The sequence below is a fragment of the Triturus cristatus genome, chromosome 8 (assembly GCF_964204655.1).
Source record: "Triturus cristatus chromosome 8, aTriCri1.1, whole genome shotgun sequence".
Classification (NCBI taxonomy): Eukaryota; Metazoa; Chordata; class Amphibia; order Caudata; family Salamandridae; genus Triturus; species Triturus cristatus.
Window position 1 is genome coordinate 1621947775 of NC_140591.1, and position 23330 is coordinate 1621971104.

The 23330-nt window shown below is 32.7% G+C and overlaps 1 non-coding gene across 1 annotated transcript; it reads right to left on the minus strand.

Moving 5' to 3' along the window:
• Positions 1 to 9983: 9983 nt before the first annotated feature.
• TRNAT-AGU (transfer RNA threonine (anticodon AGU)) lies at positions 9984 to 10057 on the minus strand. Its single transcript has one exon. It is a non-coding gene; the product is annotated as a tRNA-Thr (tRNA).
• Between the last annotated feature and the right edge of the window lie 13273 nt (positions 10058 to 23330).

Below are 23330 nucleotides of genomic sequence, written 5' to 3' on the forward strand. Positions count from 1 at the left end.
CACGTTAACCAGCTAAGGCACAGCACCCTCTTGAAAATGCTTTAAGGAACAGCTTGCCATATGGTGTTCAAGAGAATCCTGAGTTTTTCACTTTCATAATCATTTCTAAGTTCAGAAAACGCTCTACTCAACTGCTTTAGACGAGGATACTGTTCCTATTCCTCAACACCTCATTGATATATTGCTTATCCTGTTCATAAATGTTTTAATTATGCCTTTTTTAAGAGTGCATTACTTGAATTCAACTCTAGAATGATTTTGTATCTCTATTTTGCTCTTTGTCATTCTTTTTTCCCTTTTTCATTCAAGGCATTACATTGAAAATCTTCACAATACCACGTTTTTTTGTTTTTCAATTTAAGATGACCCATTCTAATGTTCACATAACAACACTTTTCTTTTTAAAATGTATTAAACATTTGCGTGATGAAAATTATTTTTACATGTAAGGACCAATAATAAGGTGGTGCTGAGATTTGAACTCGGGATTTCTTGTTTACGAAACAGGGCTTTAACCACTTAGCCACAGCACCTACTTTAGCAATACAGAAGGGATCATTAATTTAGTATTGGTGATCAAATTCTGTGCCTGCGTTAAAGTGTCTTAATATGTATTCCAATGTTAAAAAAGCAAAGATTCCTAATCTGTAAACAAGAATAGCTATGTTGTATTAAAAAAGAAAAACAATTTAAACTCAATTCCATATTTTGAATAGTTTATAAATATTTGTTTTACATATATTCATCAATATTGCTCAAACCTAGGGTTATATTTCATCTGCCTCTTGCTCATTGAAATACCTTTTCGATTTTGCAATCACAGTATTGTTACTATAATATTGAAAACACTTTCAGTTTTTATTAGGTTTAAGATGATCTGTTCAACCGAAAGATAAATCATACTTTTCTAATTTTATTGTATCAAATGACGACCTAATGAAAATAATTTTTTATTGAAGAACGAGGAAAGCAAGGCACTGCTGAGATATAAACTCAGGATTTCCTGTTTACTAGACAGGCACGTTAACCAGCTAAGGCACAGCACCCTCTTGAAAATGCTTTAAGGAACAGCTTGCCATATGGTGTTCAAGAGAATCCTGAGTTTTTCACTTTCATAATCATTTCTAAGTTCAGAAAACGCTCTACTCAACTGCTTTAGACGAGGATACTGTTCCTATTCCTCAACACCTCATTGATATATTGCTTATCCTGTTCATAATTTTTTTAATTATGCCTTTTTTAAGAGTGCATTACTTGAATTCAACTCTAGAATGATTTTGAATCTCTATTTTGCTCTTTGTCATTCTTTTTTCCCTTTTTCATTCAAGGCATTACTTTGAAAATCTTCACAATACCACGTTTTTTTGTTTTTCAATTTAAGATGACCCATTCTAATGTTCACATAACAACACTTTTCTTTTTAAAATGTATTAAACATTTGCGTGATGAAAATTATTTTTACATGTAAGGACCAATAAGAGGGTGGTGCTGAGATTTGAACTCAGGATTTCCTGTTTACGAAACAGGGATTTAACCACATAGCCATAGCACCTACTTTAGCGATACAGAAGGGATCATTAATTTAGTATTGGTGATCAAATTCTGTGCCAGCGTTAAAGTGTCTTAATATGTATTCCAATGTTAAAAAAGCAAGGATACCTAATCTGTAAACAAGAATAGCTATGTTGTGGTAAAAAAGAACACATTTTAAACTCAATTCCATATTTTGAATAGTTTATAAATATTTGTTTTACATATATTCATCAATATTGCTCAAACCTAGGGTTATATTTCATCTGCCTCTTGCTCATTGAAATACCTTTTCGATTTTGCAATCACAGTATTGTTACTATGATAATGAAAACACTTTCAGTTTTTATTAGGTTTAAGATGATCTGTTCAACCGAAAGATAAATCATACTTTTCTAATTTTATTGTATCAAATGTCGACCTAATGAAAATAATTTTTTATTGAAGAACGAGGAAAGCAAGGCACTGCTGAGATTTAAACTCAGGATTTCCTGTTTACTAGACAGGCACGTTAACCAGCTAAGGCACAGCACCCTCTTGAAAATGCTTTAAGGAACAGCTTGCCATATGGTGTTCAAGAGAATCCTGAGTTTTTCACTTTCATAATCATTTCTAAGTTCAGAAAACACTCTACTCAACTGCTTTAGACGAGGATACTGTTCCTATTCCTCAACACCTCATTGATATATTGCTTATCCTGTTCATAAATGTTTTAATTATGCCTTTTTTAAGAGTGCATTACTTGAATTCAACTCTAGAATGATTTTGTATCTCTATTTTGCTCTTTGTCATTCTTTTTTCCCTTTTTCATTCAAGGCATTACATTGAAAATCTTCACAATACCACGTTTTTTTGTTTTTCAATTTAAGATGACCCATTCTAATGTTCACATAACAACACTTTTCTTTTTTTTAATGTATTAAACATTTGCGTGATGAAAATTATTTTTACATGTAAGGACCAATAATAAGGTGGTGCTGAGATTTGAACTCAGGATTTCCTGTTTACGAAACAGGGCTTTAACCACTTAGCCACAGCACCTACTTTAGCGATACAGAAGGGATCATTAATTTAGTATTGGTGATCAAATTCTGTGCCTGCGTTAAAGTGTCTTAATATGTATTCCAATGTTAAAAAAGCAAGGATTCCTAATCTGTAAACAAGAATAGCTATGTTGTGGTAAAAAAGAACACATTTTAAACTCAATTCCATATTTTGAATAGTTTATAAATAATTGTTTTACATATATTCATCAATATTGCTCCAATCTAGGGTTATATTTCATCTACCTCTTGCTATTTGAAATAACGTTTTGATTTTGCAATCACAGTATTGTTACTATAATACTGAAAACACTTTCAGTTTTTATTAGGTTTAAGATGATCTGTTCAACCGAAAGATAAATCAGACTTTTCTAATTTTATTGTATCAAATGACGACTTAATGAAAATAATTTTTTATTTAAGAACGAGGAAAGCAAGGTACTGCTGAGACTTGAACTCAGAATTTCCTGTTTACTAGACAGGCGCTTTAACCAGCTAAGCCACAGCACCCTCTTGTAAATGCTTTAAGAAACAGTTTGCCATATGGTGTTCAAGAGAATACTGAGTTTTTCACTTTCATAATCATTTCTAAGTTCAGAAAACGCTCTACTCAACTACTTTAGACGAGGATACTGAACCTATTCATAAACACCTCATTGATATATTACTTATCGTGTTCATACATTTTTTAATTATACCTTCTTCAAGAATGCATTACTTGAATTTAACTCTAGAAGGATTTTTTATCTCTATTTTGCTCTTTGTCACTCTTTTTTCCCTTTTTCATTCAAGGCTTTACTTTGAAAATCTTCACAATAACACGTTTTGTTTCTCAATTTAAGATGATCCATTCTAATGTTCATAGAACAACAGTTTTCTTTTTCAAATGTATTAAACATTTGCGTGATGAAAATTATTTTTACATGTAAGGACCAATAATAAGGTGATGCTGAAATTTGAACTCAGGATTTCCTGTTTACGATACAGGCGCTTTAAACACTTAGCCATAGCACCTACTTCAGTGATACAGAAGGGATCATTAATTTAGTATTGTGATCAAATTCTGTGCCTGCGTTAAAGTGTCTTAATATGTATTCCAATGTTAAAAAAGCAAGGATTCCTAATCTGTAAACAAGAATAGCTATGTTGTGGTAAAAAAGAACACATTTTAAACTCAATTCCATATTTTGAATAGTTTATAAATAATTGTTTTACATATATTCATCAATATTGCTCAAATCTAGGGTTATATTTCATCTACCTCTTGCTATTTGAAATAACGTTTTGATTTTGCAATCACAGTATTGTTACTATAATACTGAAAACACTTTCAGTTTTTATTAGGTTTAAGATGATCTGTTCAACCGAAAGATAAATCATACTTTTCTAATTTTATTGTATCAAATGACGACTTAATGAAAATAATTTTTTATTGAAGAACGAGGAAAGCAAGGCACTGCTGAGATTTAAACTCAGGATTTCCTGTTTACTAGACATTCCCGTTAACCAGCTAAGGCACAGCCTCCTCTTGAAAATGCTTTAAGGAACAGCTTGCCATATGGTGTTCAAGAGAATCCTGAGTTTTTCACTTTCATAATCATTTCTAAGTTCAGAAAACGCTCTACTCAACTGCTTTAGACGAGGATACTGTTCCTATTCCTCAACACCTCATTGATATATTGCTTATCCTGTTCATAAATGTTTTAATTATGCCTTTTTTAAGAGTGCATTACTTGAATTCAACTCTAGAATGATTTTGTATCTCTATTTTGCTCTTTGTCATTCTTTTTTCCCTTTTTCATTCAAGGCATTACTTTGAAAATCTTCACAATACCACGTTTTTTTGTTTTTCAATTTAAGATGACCCATTCTAATGTTCACATAACAACACTTTTCTTTTTAAAATGTATTAAACATTTGCGTGATGAAAATTATTTTTACATGTAAGGACCAATAATAAGGTGATGCTGAAATTTGAACTCAGGATTTCCTGTTTACGATACAGGCGCTTTAAACACTTAGCCATAGCACCTACTTCAGTGATACAGAAGGGATCATTAATTTAGTATTGGTGATCAAATTCTGTGCCTGCGTTAAAGTGTCTTAATATGTATTCCAATGTTAAACAAGCAAGGATTCCTAATCTGTAAACAAGAATAGCTATGTTGTGGTAAAAAAGAACACATTTTAAACTCAATTCCATATTTTGAATAGTTTATAAATAATTGTTTTACATATATTCATCAATATTGCTCAAACCTAGGGTTATATTTCATCTGCCTCTTGCTCATTAAAATACCTTTTCGATTTTGCAATCACAGTATTGTTACTATAATATTGAAAACACTTTCAGTTTTTATTAGGTTTAAGATGATCTGTTCAACCGAAAGATAAATCATACTTTTCTAATTTTATTGTATCAAATGACGACTTAATGAAAATAATTTTTTTTGAAGAACGAGGAAAGCAAGGCACTGCTGAGATTTAAACTCAGGATTTCCTGTTTACTAGACAGGCCCGTTAACCAGCTAAGGCACAGCACCCTCTTGAAAATGCTTTAAGGAACAGCTTGCCATATGGTGTTCAAGAGAATCCTGAGTTTTTCACTTTCATAATCATTTCTAAGTTCAGAAAACGCTCTACTCAACTGCTTTAGACGAGGATACTGTTCCTATTCCTCAACACCTCATTGATATATTGCTTATCCTGTTCATAAATGTTTTAATTATGCCTTTTTTAAGAGTGCATTACTTGAATTCAACTCTAGAATGATTTTGTATCTCTATTTTGCTCTTTGTCATTCTTTTTTCCCTTTTTCATTCAAGGCATTACTTTGAAAATCTTCACAATACCACGTTTTTTTGTTTTTCAATTTAAGATGACCCATTCTAATGTTCACATAACAACACTTTTCTTTTTAAAATGTATTAAACATTTGCGTGATGAAAATTATTTTTACATGTAAGGACCAATAATAAGGTGATGCTGTAATTTGAACTCAGGATTTCCTGTTTACGATACAGGCACTTTAAACACTTAGCCATAGCACCTACTTCAGTGATACAGAAGGGATCATTAATTTAGTATTGGTGATCAAATTCTGTGCCTGCGTTAAAGTGTCTTAATATGTATTCCAATGTTAAACAAGCAAGGATTCCTGATCTGTAAACAAGAATAGCTATGTTGTGGTAAAAAAGAACACATTTTAAACTCAATTCCATATTTTGAATAGTTTATAAATATTTGTTTTACATATATTCATCAATATTGCTCAAACCTAGGGTTATATTTCATCTGCCTCTTGCTCATTGAAATACCTTTTCGATTTTGCAATCACAGTATTGTTACTATAATATTGAAAACACTTTCAGTTTTTATTAGGTTTAAGATGATCTGTTCAACCGAAAGATAAATCATACTTTTCTAATTTTATTGTATCAAATGACGACTTAATGAAAATAATTTTTTATTGAAGAACGAGGAAAGCAAGGCACTGCTGAGATTTAAACTCAGGAATTCCTGTTTACTAGACAGGCCCGTTAACCAGCTAAGGCACAGCACCCTCTTGAAAATGCTTTAAGGAACAGCTTGCCATATGGTGTTCAAGAGAATCCTGAGTTTTTCACTTTCATAATCATTTCTAAGTTCAGAAAACGCTCTACTCAACTGCTTTAGACGAGGATACTGTTCCTATTCCTCAACACCTCATTGATATATTGCTTATCCTGTTCATAAATGTTTTAATTATGCCTTTTTTAAGAGTGCATTACTTGAATTCAACTCTAGAATGATTTTGTATCTCTATTTTGCTCTTTGTCATTCTTTTTTCCCTTTTTCATTCAAGGCATTACTTTGAAAATCTTCACAATACCACGTTTTTTGTTTTTCAATTTAAGATGACCCATTCTAATGTTCACATAACAACACTTTTCTTTTTAAAATGTATTAAACATTTGCGTGATGAAAATTATTTTTACATGTAAGGACCAATAATAAGGTGGTGCTGAGATTTGAACTCGGGATTTCCTGTTTACGAAACAGGGCTTTAACCACTTAGCCACAGCACCTACTTTAGCAATACAGAAGGGATCATTAATTTAGTATTGGTGATCAAATTCTGTGCCTGCGTTAAAGTGTCTTAATATGTATTCCAATGTTAAAAAAGCAAGGATTCCTAATCTGTAAAGAAGAATAGCTATGTTGTATTAAAAAAGAAAAACAATTTAAACTCAATCCCATATTTTGAGTAGTTTACAAATAATTGTTTTACATATATTCATCAATATTGCTCAAATCTAGGGTTATATTTCATCTGCCGCTTGCACATTGAAATACCTTTTTGATTTTGCAATCACAGTATTGTTACTATAACATTGAAAACACTTTCAGTTTTTATTAGGTTTAAGATGATCTGTTCAACCGAAAGATAAATCAGACTTTCCCAATTTAATTGAATCAAAGGACGACTTAATGAAAATAATTTTTTACTAGAGAATGAGGAAAGCAAGGCACTGCTGAGATTTGAACTCAGGATCTCCTGGTTACTAGACAGGAACGTTAACCAGCTGAGGCACAGCACACTCTTGAAAATGCTTTAAGGAACAGTTTCCCATATGGTGTTCAAGAGAATACTGAGTTTTTCACTTTCATAATCATTTCTAAGTTCAGAAAACGCTCTACTCAACTACTTTAGACGAGGATACTATTCCTATTCCTCAACACCTCATTGATATATTGCTTATCCTGTTCATAAATGTTTTAATTATGCCTTTTTTATGAGTGCATTACTTGAATTCAACTCTAGAATGATTTTGTATCTCTATTTTGCTCTTTGTCACTCTTTTTTCCCTTTTTCATTCAAGGCATTACTTTGAAAATCTTCACAATACCACGTTTTTTTGTTTTTCAATTTAAGATGACCCATTCTAATGTTCACATAACAACACTTTTCTTTTTAAAATGTATTAAACATTTGCGTGATGAAAATTATTTTTACATGTAAGGACCAATAATAGGGTGTTACTGAGATTTGAACTCAGGATTTCCTGTTTACGAAACAGGGATTTAACCACATAGCCATAGCACCTACTTTAGCGATACAGAAGGGATCATTAATTTAGTATTGGTGATCAAATTCTGTGCCGGCGTTAAAGTGTCTTAATATGTATTCCAATGTTAAAAAAGCAAGGATACCTAATCTGTAAACAAGAATAGCTATGTTGTGGTAAAAAAGAACACATTTTAAACTCAATTCCATATTTTGAATAGTTTATAAATATTTGTTTTACATATATTCATCAATATTGCTCAAACCTAGGGTTATATTTCATCTGCCTCTTGCTCATTGAAATACCTTTTCGATTTTGCAATCACAGTATTGTTACTATGATATTGAAAACACTTTCAGTTTTTATTAGGTTTAAGATGATCTGTTCAACCGAAAGATAAATCATACTTTTCTAATTTTATTGTATCAAATGTCGACCTAATGAAAATAATTTTTTATTGAAGAACGAGGAAAGCAAGGCTCTGCTGAGATTTAAACTCAGGATTTCCTGTTTACTAGACAGGCACGTTAACCAGCTAAGGCACAGCACCCTCTTGAAAATGCTTTAAGGAACAGCTTGCCATATGGTGTTCAAGAGAATCCTGAGTTTTTCACTTTCATAATCATTTCTCAGTTCAGAAAACGCACTACTCAAATAGTTTAGACGAGGATACTGATCCTATTCATAAACACCTCATTGATATATTACTTATCCTGTTCATAAATGTTTTAATTATGCCTTCTTTAAGAATGCATTACTTGAATTCAACTCTAGAATGATTTTTTATCTCTATTTTGCTCTTTGTCACTCTTTTTTCCCTTTTTCATTCAAAGCATTACTTTGAAAATCTTCACAATACCACGTTTTTTTGTTTTTCAATTTAAGATGACCCATTCTAATGTTCACAGAACAACACTTTTCTTTTTAAAATGTATTAAACATTTGCGTGATGAAAATTATTTTTACATGTAAGGACCAATAATAAGGTGCTGCTGAGATTTGAACCCAGGATTTCCTGTTTATGAAACAGGGCTTTAACCACTTAGCCACAGCACCTACTTTAGCGATACAGAAGGGATCATTAATTTAGTATTGGTGATCAAATTCTGTGCCTGTGTTAAAGTGTTTTAATATGTATTCCAATGTTAAAAAAGCAAGGATTCCTAATCTGTAAACAAGAATTGCTATGTTGTATTAAAAAAGAACACATTTTAAACTCAATTCCATATTTTGAATAGTTTATAAATAATTGTTTTACATATATTCATCAATATTGCTCAAATCTAGGGTTATATTTCATCTGCCTCTTGCTCATTGAAATACCTTCTTGATTTTGCAATCACAGTATTGTTACTATAATATTGAAAACACTTTCAGTTTTTATTAGGTTTAAGATGATCTGTTCAACTGAAAGATAAATCAGACTTTTCAAATTTAATTGAATCAAAGGACGACTTAATGAAAATATTTTTTTTTACTTGAGAATGAGGAAAGCAAGGCACTGCTGAGATTTGAACTCAGGATCTCCTGGTTACTAGACAGGCACGTAAACCAGCTAAGGCACAGCACCCTCTTGAAAATGCTTTACAGAACAGTTTCCCATATGGTGTTCAAGAGAATCCTGAGTTTTTCACTTTCATAATCATTTCTAAGTTCAGAAAACGCTCTACTCAACTACTTTAGATGAGGATACTGATCCTATTCATAAACACCTCATTGATATATTGCTTATCCTGTTCATAAATGTTTTAATTATACCTTCTTTAAGAATGCATTACTTGAATTCAACTCTAGAATGATTTTTTATCTCTATTTTGCTCTTGGTCACTCTTGTTTCTCTTTTTCATTCAAGGCATTACTTTGAAAATCTTCACAATACCACGTTTTGTTTTTCAATTTAAGATGACGCATTGTAATGTTCACAGAACAACACTTTTCTTTTCAAAATGTATTAAACATTTGCGTGATCAAATTCTGTGCCTGCGTTAAAGTGTCTTAATATGTATTCCAATGTTAAACAAGCAAGGATTCCTAATCTGTAAACAAGAATAGCTATGTTGTGGTAAAAAAGAACACATTTTAAAATCAATTCCATATTTTGAATAGTTTATAAATATTTGTTTTACATATATTCATCAATATTGCTCAAACCTAGGGTTATATTTCATCTGCCTCTTGCTCATTGAAATACCTTTTCGATTTTGCAATCACAGTATTGTTACTATAATATTGAAAACACTTTCAGTTTTTATAAGGTTTAAGATGATTTGTTCAACCGAAAGATAAATCAGTCTTTTCTAATTTTATTGTTTCAAATGACGACTTAATGAAACTAATTTTTTATTTAAGAACGAGGAAAGCAAGGTACTGCTGAGATTTGAACTCAGGATTTCCTGTTTACTAGACAGGCGCTTTAACCAGCTAAGCCACAGCACCCTCTTGGAAATGCTTTAAGAAACAGTTTGCCATATGGTATTCAAGAAAATCCTGAGTTTTTCACTTTCATAATCATTTCTAAGTTCAGAAAACGCTCTACTCAACTACCTTAGACGAGGATACTGATCCTATTCATAAACACCTCATTGATATATTGCTTATCCTGTTCATACATTTTTTAATTATACCTTCTTTAAGAATGCATTACTTGAATTCAACCATAGAATTATTTTTTATCTCTATTTTGCTCTTTGTCACTCTTTTTTCTCTTTTTCATTCAAGGCATTACTTTGAAAATCTTTTCAATACCACGTTTTGTTTTTCAATTTAAGATGACGCATTCTAATGTTCACAGAACAACACTTTTCTTTTTAAAATGTATTAAACATTTGCGTGATGAAAATTATGTTTACATGTAAGGACCAATAATAAGGTGCTGCTGAGATTTGAACTCAGGATTTCCTGTTTACGAAACACGGCTTTAACCACTTAGCCATAGCACCTACTTCAGTTATACAGAAGGGATTATTAATTTAGTATTGGTGATCAAATTCTGTGCCTGCGTTAAAGTGTCTTAATATGTATTCCAATGTTAAACAAGCAAGGATTCCTAATCTGTAAACAAGAATAGCTATGTTGTATTAAAAAAGAACACATTTTAAACTCAATCCCATATTTTGAATAGTTTATAAATAATTGTTTTACATATATTCATCAATATTGCTCAAACCTAGGGTTATATTTCATCTGCCTCCTGCTCATTGAAATACCTTTTTGATTTTGCATTCACAGTATTGTTACTATAATATTGAAAACACTTTCAGCTTTTATTAGGTTTAAGATGATCTGTTCAACCGAAAGATAAATCAGACTTTTCTAATTTAATTGAATAAAAGGACGACTTAATGAAAATAATTTTTTATTTAAGAATGAGGAAAGCAAGGTACTGTAGAGATTTGAACTCAGGATCTCCCGGTTACTAGACAGGCGCTTTAACCAGCTTAGTCACAGTGCCCTCTTGAAAATGCTTTAAGGAACAGTTTGCCATATGGTGTTCAAGAGAATCCTGAGTTTTTCACTTTCATAATCATTTCTAAGTTCAGAAAACGCTCTACTCAACTACTTTAGACGAGGATACTGATCCTATTCATAAACACCTCATTGATTATATTGCTTATCCTGTTAATACATTTTTTAATTATGCCTTCTTTAAGAATGCTTTACTTGAAGTCAACTCTAGAATGATTTGTTATCTCTATTTTGCTCTTTGTCACTCTTTTTTCGCTTTTTCATTCAAGGCATTACTTTGAAAATCTTCAAAATACCACGTTTTGTTTTTCAATTTAAGATTACCCATTCTAAAGTTCACAGAACAACACTTTTCTTTTTAAAATGTATTAAACATTTGAGGGATGAAAATAATTTTTACATGTAAGGACCAATAATAAGGTGCTGCTAAGATTTGAACTCAGGATTTCCTGTTTACGAGACAGGCGCGTTAACCACTTAGCCACAGCACCTACTTTAGTGACACAGAAGGCATCATTAATTTAGTATTGGTGATCAAATTCTGTGCCTGCGTTAAAGTGTCTTAATATGTATTCCAATGTTAAACAAGCAAGGATTCCTAATCTGTAAACAAGAATAGCTAAATTGCATTAAATAAGAACACATTTTAAACTCAATCCCATATTTTGAATAGTTTATAAATAATTGTTTTACATATATTCATCAATATTGCTCAAATCTAGAGTTATATTTCATCTGCCTCTTGCTCATTGAAATACCTTTTTGATTTTGCAATCACAGTATTGTTACTATAATATTGAAAACACTTTCAGTTTTAATTAGGTTTAAGATGATCTGTTCAACCGAAAGATAAATCAGACTTTTCTAATGTAATTGAATCACAGGACGACTTAATGAAAATATTTTTTTATTTAAGAATGAGGAAAGCAAGGCACTGCTGAGATATGAAATCAGTATCTCCTGGTTACTAGACAGGCACGTTAAGCAGCTAAGCCACAGCACCCTCTTGTAAATTCTTTAAGGAACAGTTTGCCATATGGTGTTCAGGAGAATCCTGAGTTTTTCACTTTCATAATCATTTCTAAGTTCAGAAAACACTCTCCTCAACTACTTTAGACGAGGATACTGATCCTATTCATAAACACCTCATTGATATATTGCGTATCCTGTTCATAAATGTTTTAATTATGCCGTCTTTAAGAATGCATTACTTGAATTCAACTGTAGAATGATTTTTAATCTTTATTTTAATCGTTGTCACTCTTTTTTCCCTTTTTCATTCAAGGCATTACTTTGAAAATCTTCACAATACCACGGATTTTTGTTTTTCAATTTAAGATGACCCATTCTAATGTTCACAGAACAGAACTTTTCTTTTTAAAATGTATTAAACATTTACATGATGAAAATTATTTTTACATGTAAGAACCAATAAAAAGGTGCTGCTGAGATTTGAACTCAGGATTTCTTGTTTACAAGACAGGCGCTTTAACCACTTACCCACAGCACCTACTTTATGGACACAGAAGGGATCATTAATTTAGTATTGGTGATCAAATTCTGTGCCTGCGTTAAAGAGTCTTAATATGTATTCCAATGTTAAAAAAGCAAGGATTCCTAATCTGTAAATAAGAATAGCTATGTTGTATTATCAAATAACACATTTTAAACTCAATCCCATATTTTGAATAGTTTATAAACAATTATTTTACATATTTTCATCAATATTGCTCAAATCTAGGATTATATTTCATCTGCCTCTTGCTCATTGAAATACCTTTTTGATTTTGCAATCACAGTATTGTTACTATAATATTGAAAACACTTTCGGTTTTTATTAGGTTTAAGATGATCTGTTCAACCGAAAGATAAATCAGACTTTTCTAATGTAATTGAATCACAGGACGACTTAATGAAAATATTTTTTTATTTAAGAATGAGGAAAGCAAGGTACTGCTGAGATTTGAACTCAGGATTTCCTGTTTACGAGACAGGTGCTTTAACCACTTAGCCACAGCTCCTACTTCAAAGATACAGAAGGGATCATTAATTTAGTATTGGGGATCAAATTCTGTGCCTGCGTTAAAGTGTCTTAATATGTATTCCAATGTTAAACAAGCAAGGATTCCTAATCTGTAAACAAGAATAGCTAAATTGCATTAAATAAGAACACATTTTAAACTCAATCCCATATTTTGAATAGTTTATAAATAATTGTTTTACATATATTCATCAATATTGCTCAAATCTAGGGTTATATTTCATCTGCCTCTTGCTCATTGAAATACCTTTTTGATTTTGCAATCACAGTATTGTTACTATAATATTGAAAACACTTTCAGTTTTTATTAGGTTTAAGATGATCTGTTCAACCGAAAGATAAATCAGACTTTTCTAATGTAATTGAATCACAGGACGACTTAATGAAAATATTTTTTTATTTAAGAATGAGGAAAGCAAGGCACTGCTGAGATATGAAATCAGTATCTCCTGGTTACTAGACAGGGACGTTAAGCAGCTAAGCCACAGCACCCTCTTGTAAACTCTTTAAGGAACAGTTTGCCATATGGTGTTCAGGAGAATCCTGAGTTTTTCACTTTCATAATCATTTCTAAGTTCAGAAAACACTCTCCTCAACTACTTTAGACGAGGATACTGATCCTATTCATAAACACCTCATTGATATATTGTGTATCCTGTTCATAAATGTTTAATTATGCCTTCTTTAAGAATGCATTACTTGAATTCAACTCTAGAATGATTTTTAATCTTTATTTTAATCGTTGTCACTCTTTTTTCCCTTTTTCATTCAAGGCATTACTTTGAAAATCTTCACAATACCACGGATTTTTGTTTTTCAATTTAAGATGACCCATTCTAATGTTCACAGAACAGCACTATTCTTTTTAAAATGTATTCAACATTTACATGATGAAAATTATTTTTACATGTAATAACCAATGATAAGGTGCTGCTGAGATTTGAACTCAGGATTTCTTGTTTACAAGACAGGCGCTTTAACCACTTACCCACAGCACCTACTTTATAGACACAGAAGGGATCATTAATTTAGTATTGGTGATCAAATTCGGTGCCTGCGTTAAAGAGTCTTAATATGTATTCCAATGTTAAAAAAGCAAGGATTCCTAATCTGTAAACAAGAATAGCTATGTTGTATTATCAAATAACACATTTTAAACTCAATCCCATATTTTGAATAGTTTATAAACAATTGTTTTACATATATTCATCAATATTGCTCAAATCTAGGATTATATTTCATCTGCCTCTTGCTCATTGAAATACCTTTTTGATTTTGCAATAACAGTATTGTTACTATAATATTGAAAACACTTTCAGTTTTTATTAGGTTTAAGATGATCTGTTCAACCGAAAGATAAATCAGACTTTTCTAATTTAATTGTATCAAATGACGACTTAATGAAAATACTTTTTTATTTAAGAATGAGGAAAGCAAGGGACTAATGAGATGTGAACAGAGGATCTCCTTTTTATTGGATAGGCGCTTTAACCAGCTAAGCCACAGCACCCTATTGAAAATGCGTTAGGGAGCAGTTTGCCATATGGTGTTCAAGAGAATCCTGAGTTTTTCACTTTCATAATCATTTCTATGTTCAGAACATGCTATACTCAACCACTTTAGACGAGGACACTGAACTTATTCATAAACACCTCAATAATATATTGCTTATCATATTCATAACATTTTTAATTATGCATTCTTTAAGAATGCATTACTTGAATTCAACTCTAGAATAATTTGTTATCTCTATTTTGCCCTTTGTCACTCTTTTTTCCCTTTTACATTCAAGGCAATACTTTGAAATTCTTCACAATACCACGTTTTGTTTTTCAATTTAAGATGACCCATTCTAAAGTTCACAGAACAACACTTTTTTAAAAAAAAATGTATTAAACGTTTGCGGGATGAAAATTCTTTTTACATGTAAGGACCAATAATAAGGTGCTATTGAGATTTGAACTCAGTATCTCCTGGTTACTAGACAGGCAGGTTAACCAGCTAAGTCACAGCACCCACTTGAAAATTATTTAAGGAATAGTTTGCCATATGGTGTTCAAGAGAATCCTGAGTTTTTCATTTTCATAATCATTTCTAAGTTCAGAAAACGCTCTTCTCAACTAATTTAGACGAGGATACTGATCCTATTCATAAACACCTCATTGATATCTTGCTTATCCTGTTCATACATTTTTTAATGATACCTTCTTTAAGAATGCATTACTTGAAGTCAACTCTAGAATGATTTTTTAGCTCTATTTTGCTCTTTGTCATTCTTTTTTCCCTTTTTCATTCAAGGCATTACTTTGAAACTCTTCACAATACCACGTTTTTTTGTTTTTCAATTTAAGATGACCTATTCTAATGTTCACAGAACAACACTTTTCTTTTTAAAATGTATTAAACATTTGCGTGATGAAAACTATTTTATTTTTACATGTAAGGATCAATAATAAGGTGCTGCTGAGATTTGATCTCAGGATTTCCTGTTTACGAGAGAGGCGCTTTAACCACTTAGCCACAGCCCCTACTTTGGTGATACAGACGGGATCATTAATATAGTATTGGTGATCAAATTCTGTGCCTGCGTTAAAGTGTCTTAATATGTATTCCAATGGTAAACAAGCAAGGATTCCTAATCTGTAAAGAAGAATATCTATGTTGTATTGAAAAAGAACACATTTTAAACTCAATTCCATATTTTGAATAGTTTATAAATAATTGTATTACATATATTCATCAATATTGCTCAAATCTAGGGTTATATTTCATCTGCCTCTTGCTCATTGAAATACCTTTTTGATTTTGAAATCACAGTATTGTTACTATAATATTGAAAACACTTTCAGCTTTTATTATGTTTAAGATGATCTGTTCAACCGAAAGATAAATCAGACTTTTCTAATTAAATTGAATCAAAGGATGACTTAATGAAAATAATTTTTTATTTAAGAATGAGGAAAACAAGGCACTGCTGAGATGTGAACTCAGGATCTCCTGGTTACTAGACAGGCACATTACCCAGCTAAGCCACAACACCCTCTTGAAAATTCTTTAAGGAACAGTTTGCCATATGGTGTTCAAGAGATTCCTGAGTTTTTCACTTTCATAATCATTTCTAAGTTCAGAAAACGCTCTACTCAACTACTTGAGACGAGGATACTGATCCTATTCATAAACACATCATTGATATATTGCTTATCCAGGTCATAAATGTTTTAATTATGCCTTCTTTAAGAATGCATTACTTGAATTCAACTCTAGAATGATTTTTTATCTCTATTTTGCTCTTTGTCACTCTTTTTTCCCTTTTTCATTCAAGGTATTACTTTGAAAATCTTCCCAATACCACGTATTGTTTTTCAATTTAAGATGACCCATTCTAAAGTTCACAGAACAACACTTTTCTTTTTAAAATGTATTAAACATTTGAGGGATGAAAATAATTTTTACCTGTAAGGACCAATAATAAGGTGCTGCTAAGATTTGAACTCAGGATTTCCTGTTTACGAGACAGGCGCGTTAGCCACTTAGCCACATCACCTACTTTAGTGATACAGAAGGCATCATTAATTTAGTATTGGTGATCAAATTCTGTGCCTGCGTTAAAGTGTCTTAATATGTATTCCAATGTTAAACAAGCAAGGATTCCTAATCTGTAAACAAGAATAGCTAAATTGCATTAAATAAGAACACATTTTAAACTCAATCCCATATTTTGAATAGTTTATAAATAATTGTTTTACATATATTCATCAATATTGCTCAAATCTAGGGTTATATTTCATCTGCCTCTTGCTCATTGAAATACCTTTTTGATTTTGCAATCACAGTATTGTTACTATAATATTGAAAACACTTTCAGTTTTTATTAGGTTTAAGATGATCTGTTCAACCGAAAGATAAATCAGACTTTTCTAATGTAATTGAATCACAGGACGACTTAATGAAAATATTTTTTTATTTAAGAATGAGGAAAGCAAGGCACTGCTGAGATATGAAATCAGTATCTCCTGGTTACTAGACAGGGACGTTAAGCAGCTAAGCCACAGCACCCTCTTGTAAACTCTTTAAGGAACAGTTTGCCATATGGTGTTCAGGAGAATCCTGAGTTTTTCACTTTCATAATCATTTCTAAGTTCAGAAAACACTCTCCTCAACTACTTTAGACGAGGATACTGATCCTATTCATAAACACCTCATTGATATATTGCGTATCCTGTTCATAAATGTTTAATTATGCCTTCTTTAAGAATGCATTACTTGAATTCAACTCTAGAATGATTTTTAATCTTTATTTTAATCGTTGTCACTCTTTTTTCCCTTTTTCATTCAAGGCATTACTTTGAAAATCTTCACAATACCACGGATTTTTGTTTTTCAATTTAAGATGACCCATTCTAATGTTCACAGAACAGCACTATTCTTTTTAAAATGTATTCAACATTTACATGATGAAAATTATTTTTACATGTAATAACCAATGATAAGGTGCTGCTGAGATTTGAACTCAGGATTTCTTGTTTACAAGACAGGCGCTTTAACCACTTACCCACAGCACCTACTTTATGGACACAGAAGGGATCATTAATTTAGTATTGGTGATCAAATTCGGTGCCTGCGTTAAAGAGTCTTAATATGTATTCCAATGTTAAAAAAGCAAGGATTCCTAATCTGTAAACAAGAATAGCTATGTTGTATTATCAAATAACACATTTTAAACTCAATCCCATATTTTGAATAGTTTATAAACAATTGTTTTACATATATTCATCAATATTGCTCAAATCTAGGATTATATTTCATCTGCCTCTTGCTCATTGAAATACCTTTTTGATTTTGCAATAACAGTATTGTTACTATAATATTGAAAACACTTTCAGTTTTTATTAGGTTTAAGATGATCTGTTCAACCGAAAGATAAATCAGACTTTTCTAATTTAATTGTATCAAAGGACGACTTAATGAAAATACTTTTTTATTTAAGAATGAGGAAAGCAAGGGACTAATGAGATGTGAACAGAGGATCTCCTTTTTATTGGATAGGCGCTTTAACCAGCTAAGCCACAGCACCCTATTGAAAATGCGTTAGGGAGCAGTTTGCCATATGGTGTTCAAGAGAATCCTGAGTTTTTCACTTTCATAATCATTTCTAAGTTCAGAAAACGCTATACTCAACCACTTTAGACGAGGACACTGAACTTATTCATAATCACCTCATTAATATATCGCTTATCATATTCATAACATTTTTAATTATGTCTTCTTTAAGAATGCATTACTTGAATTCAACTCTAGAATGATTTTTTATCTCTATTTTGCTCTTTGTCACTCTTTTTTCCCTTTTTCATTCAAGGCATTACTTTGAAAATATTCCCAATACCACGTTTTTTTTTTCAATTTAAGATGACCCATTCTAATGTTCACAGAACAATACTTTTCTTTTTAAAATGTATTAAACATTTGCGTGATAAAAATAAATTTTACATGTAAGGACCGATAATAAGGTGATGCTGAGATTTGAACTCAGGATTTTTTGTTTACGAGACAGGCGCTTTAACCACTTAGCCACAGCACGTACTTTAGTAATACAGAAGGGATCATTAATTTAGTATTGGTGATCAAATTCTGTGCCTGTGTTAAAGTGTCTTAATATGTATTCCAATGTTAAACATGCAAGGATTCCTAATCTGTAAACAAGAATAGCTATGTTGTATTAAAAAAGAACACATTTTAAACTCAATCCCATATTTTGAATAGTTTATAAATAATTGTTTTACATAAATTCATCAATTTTGCTCAAATCTAGTGTTCTATTTCGTCTGCCTCTTGCTCATTGAAATACTTTTTGATTTTGCAATCACAGTATTGTTACTATGATATTGAAAACACTTTCAGTTTTCATTAGGTTTAAGATGATCTGTTCAACCGAAAGATAAATCAGACTTTTCTAATTTAATTGAATCAAAGGACCACTTAATGAAAATAATTTTTTATTTGAGAACGATGAAAGCAAGGCACTGCTGAGATTTGAACTCAGGATATCTTGTTTCCTAGACAGGCGCTTTAACCAGCTATGCCACAGGACCCTCTTGAAAATGCTTTAAGGAACAGTTTGTCATATGGTGTTCAACAGAATCCTGAGTTTTTCACTTTCATAATCATTTCTAAGTTCAGAAAACGCTCTACTCAACTACTTTAGACGAGGATGCTGATCCTATTCATAAACACTTCTTTGATATATTGCTTATCCTGTTCATACATTTTTTAATTATAACTTCTTTAAGAATGCATTACTTGAATTCAACTCTAGAATTATTTTTTATCTCCATTTTGCTATTGTCACTCTTTTTTCCCTTTTCATTCAAGGCATTACTTTGAAAATCTTCACAATACCACGTTTTTTTGTTTTTCAATTTAAGATGACCCATTCTAATGTTCACAGAACAACACTTTTCTTTTTAAAATGTATTAAACATTTGTGTGATGAAAATTAGTTTTTACATGTAAGGACCAATAATTAGGTGAAGCTGAGATTTAACCTCAGGATTTCCTGTTTACGAGACAGGCGCTTTAACCACTTAGCCACAGCACCTACTTTAGAAATACAGAAGGGATAATTAATTTAGTATTGGTGATCAAATTCTGTGCCTGTGTTAAAGTGTCTTAATATGTATTCCAATGTTAAACAGGCAACGATTCCTAATCTGTAAACAAGAATAGCTATGTTGTATTAAAAAAGAACACATTTTAAACTCAATCCCATATTTTGAATAGTTTATAAATAATTGTTTTACGTATATTCATCAATATTGCTCTCTAAACTCTAAAATGATTTTTTATCACTATTTTGCACTTTGTCACTCTTTTTTCCCTTTTTCATTCAAGGCATTTCTTTGAAAATCTTCACAATACCACGTTTTGTTTTTCAATTTAAGATGACCCATTCTAAAGTTCACAGAACAACACTTTTCTTTATAAAATGTATTAAACATTTGAGTGATGAAAATTATTTTCCTGTGCCTGTGTTAAGGTGTCCAAATATGTATTCCTTTTTTTATTTTTTATTTTTATTTTTATTTTATTTTTTCATGTTTTCCCCTTTTTTACAGAGCACAGTATCATATTAGAAAACAAGAAATGTATATACAGAGTACTACATGAATTTAAAGAACCCCTATTGATTTAAACTCAAAACCACTTATACATCAAGATTTTGGCCAGATAGACACATATTCCTAATAAATCAATGTACACATCTTACAGAAACGAAAGCAGGCATTACCTTGCCAGATGTCTCCTAATTGTCCTTCCAGTTACTAATAGGCTCCCATATTTGTAATCCTAACCTTCTTCTCCTTTTACACTTCCTTTCATATATCCCTTTCTCAAGGTTATAAACCAACAGCAATCAATGATGAAAAGTAGGTGGGGTTCGATCAAGCCAGGCCGATGCAATACAGATTCGCAAAACAGCCATAGCCAAAAACATAAAGAAGCATGCTGGGTCCTCTGTGCTGTTGCCATCTATCCCAAGCAGAATTTTCGGTAGGGTGAGGGTAACCTTGCTTCCCAGTATTCTCCCTAAGAAGACTTCTATGGCTCTATGGAGTGAAAATAGGTGTGGGCAGGTAGCAAAGACATGTACTAACTCAGCATCCAAACTATCACACCTAGAGCAGGTGATGCCAACCGTTCCTCCCCACTGCGCAATCCTAGCATGTGTATAGTATAGTGAGTAAATTGTTTTATAATGCTGGGCCTGAAGTACAGCCGAGCAAAAGATTTTCCGCCTTAGTTCTAATGAGAGTAGGAAATACTCTTGTCCTACTCCAAGTTTCTCGGCCCACTTGCTTTGATATTTCACAAGGTTGTCTTCTTTACCTGCAATAAGTTCAACATAGAGTCTTTTAATCGTACAGCTGGCCCTACCCTCAATAATTTCCATAATTGAATTTTTCGCAAACCCACCCTTCTTGGTCTTTAAAAAGCTCCTGACTTGCAAGTACTTAAAAAAGCTTCTAGACTCCACCCCATAAACCAACTGAATATCAGAAAACTGACATATTCCATTCATACCCATTAAGTCCCCCACGTTTGTTACCCCTCGATGCCCCCAGTCTGTAAAAACCGAATCTGCAAATATTTCCCCTGGAAGGGTATGATTCCTATACAATTGGGTGTATGCATTAAACCTCTCTAATCCATATCTTTTCCTGAAGGATATCCAAATCTTATGTGCAGCAATCAGCGTCTTAAACTTTGTTCTTTTAAAATAGCTTGGATCAGTGTATTTCAAAAAGGCGTTCTCTGCTTCTTCTCCGAGTAGTAACGAGTAGATAGCTATAGAACCAAGAGTATCCTCTGCCTCGGGGCCTCCACGATCTAAGAGTCCAGACATATTCTGCAAAGCTGCTGCCCAGTAATACATTTTCAAATCAGGCACAGCCCATCCTCCCCTATCCCTAGGGAGTGCCATATATCGTAAGGCCCTTCTTGTCTTGCCTTGTGCCCATAAAAATCTGTTTATCATCTGTTCTAGTTTGACAAACCATTTTACCTCAAATGTGAGTGGAATTGATCTAAAGAGGTAGAGGAATTTTGGCAAAAGAATCATTTTGATAATATTTGTACGACCGACTATAGAGAGGTGGAGATTATGCAACCTGTCCAGATCATTTTTTGCTTTCTTTATTATTGGTTCTATATTCCTTTCCACCACTCTATCCAGATCCGCCGAGATGTTACCACCAAGATAAACTCCAAATCCCACTACTCGACAATCCGAGCATTCTATCTTCTGATTCTTAATTATGTGCGTCTTGGGTCCATTCAGGGCATATCCAGAAACTCGGCCAAAGCATAGGGCTTCCCTCTCGACCTCACTTATGGCCTCAGTGGGTGCAGGAGTAAGAATTGCAACATCGTCGGCGTATGCCAAGACTTTACAGTCTATACCTTTGGTTTTTATAGGGGGAATCCTGTTATTCACCTCTAATTTACGTAAAAAAGGATCTATATACAACGCAAAAAGAAGTGGTGAGCATGGGCAGCCCTGTCTCGTGCCCCGTTTAATCTGCAGGGGCCTTGTATGCCCAGCATTCACGCGAATTCGGGCTGCAGGAGCTAAGTATAAGGCCTGAATAGCTTTTATAAAGCCCTCTCCACATCCAGACCATCTCAACGTTGACCAGAGATAGTCCCAGGAGACCCGACCGAATGCTTTTTCAGCATCCAGTAACATAACTGCCATCGGGTCTCCTGTAACCTCTGTGGCATCAAATAAAGTAATGACTCGGCGGATATGCTGTGTCGTGCCTCTTCCTGGAATAAATCCATGCTGGGTTGTACTAACCAAGGTATCTATGACCTTTGATAACATGGCGGCCAAAACTTTAGAAAATATTTTCAGTGTTCATTAGCCTGGTTCTGTGGGTGGCTTCCCCTTCTTTAAAATAACTACAATATCTGCTCCTGCCCAAGTACTTGGAACAGATACCCCTAACTGAGCCTGTTGTAATGTGATAACCAAGTCTGAGGAAATTACATCCTGAAAAGTTTTATAAAATTCCATCGGGATTTGGTCGGGCCCGGCTGCCGTACCTGACGATAAACTCGCTAAAGCAGTAAATATCTCTTCTGCCTCCAGGGGTGCGTCTAGGACTTCTATATTATCCTGAGAGAGAAATGGAGCAGGAATATCAGTAAGATAAGATCGAATTTCTGAGGGATCTTTTGAGTGTTCCTCATCGTATAGTGATACATAAAACTGTCTGAAGACCTCAGAATCCGTATGCAATTGCCCCAGACCGTCAGAAATCCCTTTGACTTCCCCTAAGGCTGCTTTTTGACTGGAGCGTGCTGCTAAAGTATGGCCCACCCGTTCGCCAAATTCTTAAGATTGTTCTCTTTTAACTAAATATGTGGCAGCCACCTTACTAGATATGTTCTCCTCTGCCTTAGCTTTTGCCCTAGCAACTTTAATAAGTGCCTGATCCAGAGGTGCACCTACTGCCGAGAGCAAAGCCAGATTATCTTCGGCTTCTACCAGAGCCTTGGTTAGTTCTATAGCTCTTAATTGCTCCTTCCGCTGTCTAAATAGACTAAAACTTAGTGTTTCACCCCGAATGCCTGCCTTAAAGGAGTCCCAGGAGATTCCTGAGGACGTGCTACCTCTATTAATTTCCCAGTATTGTTTAATCC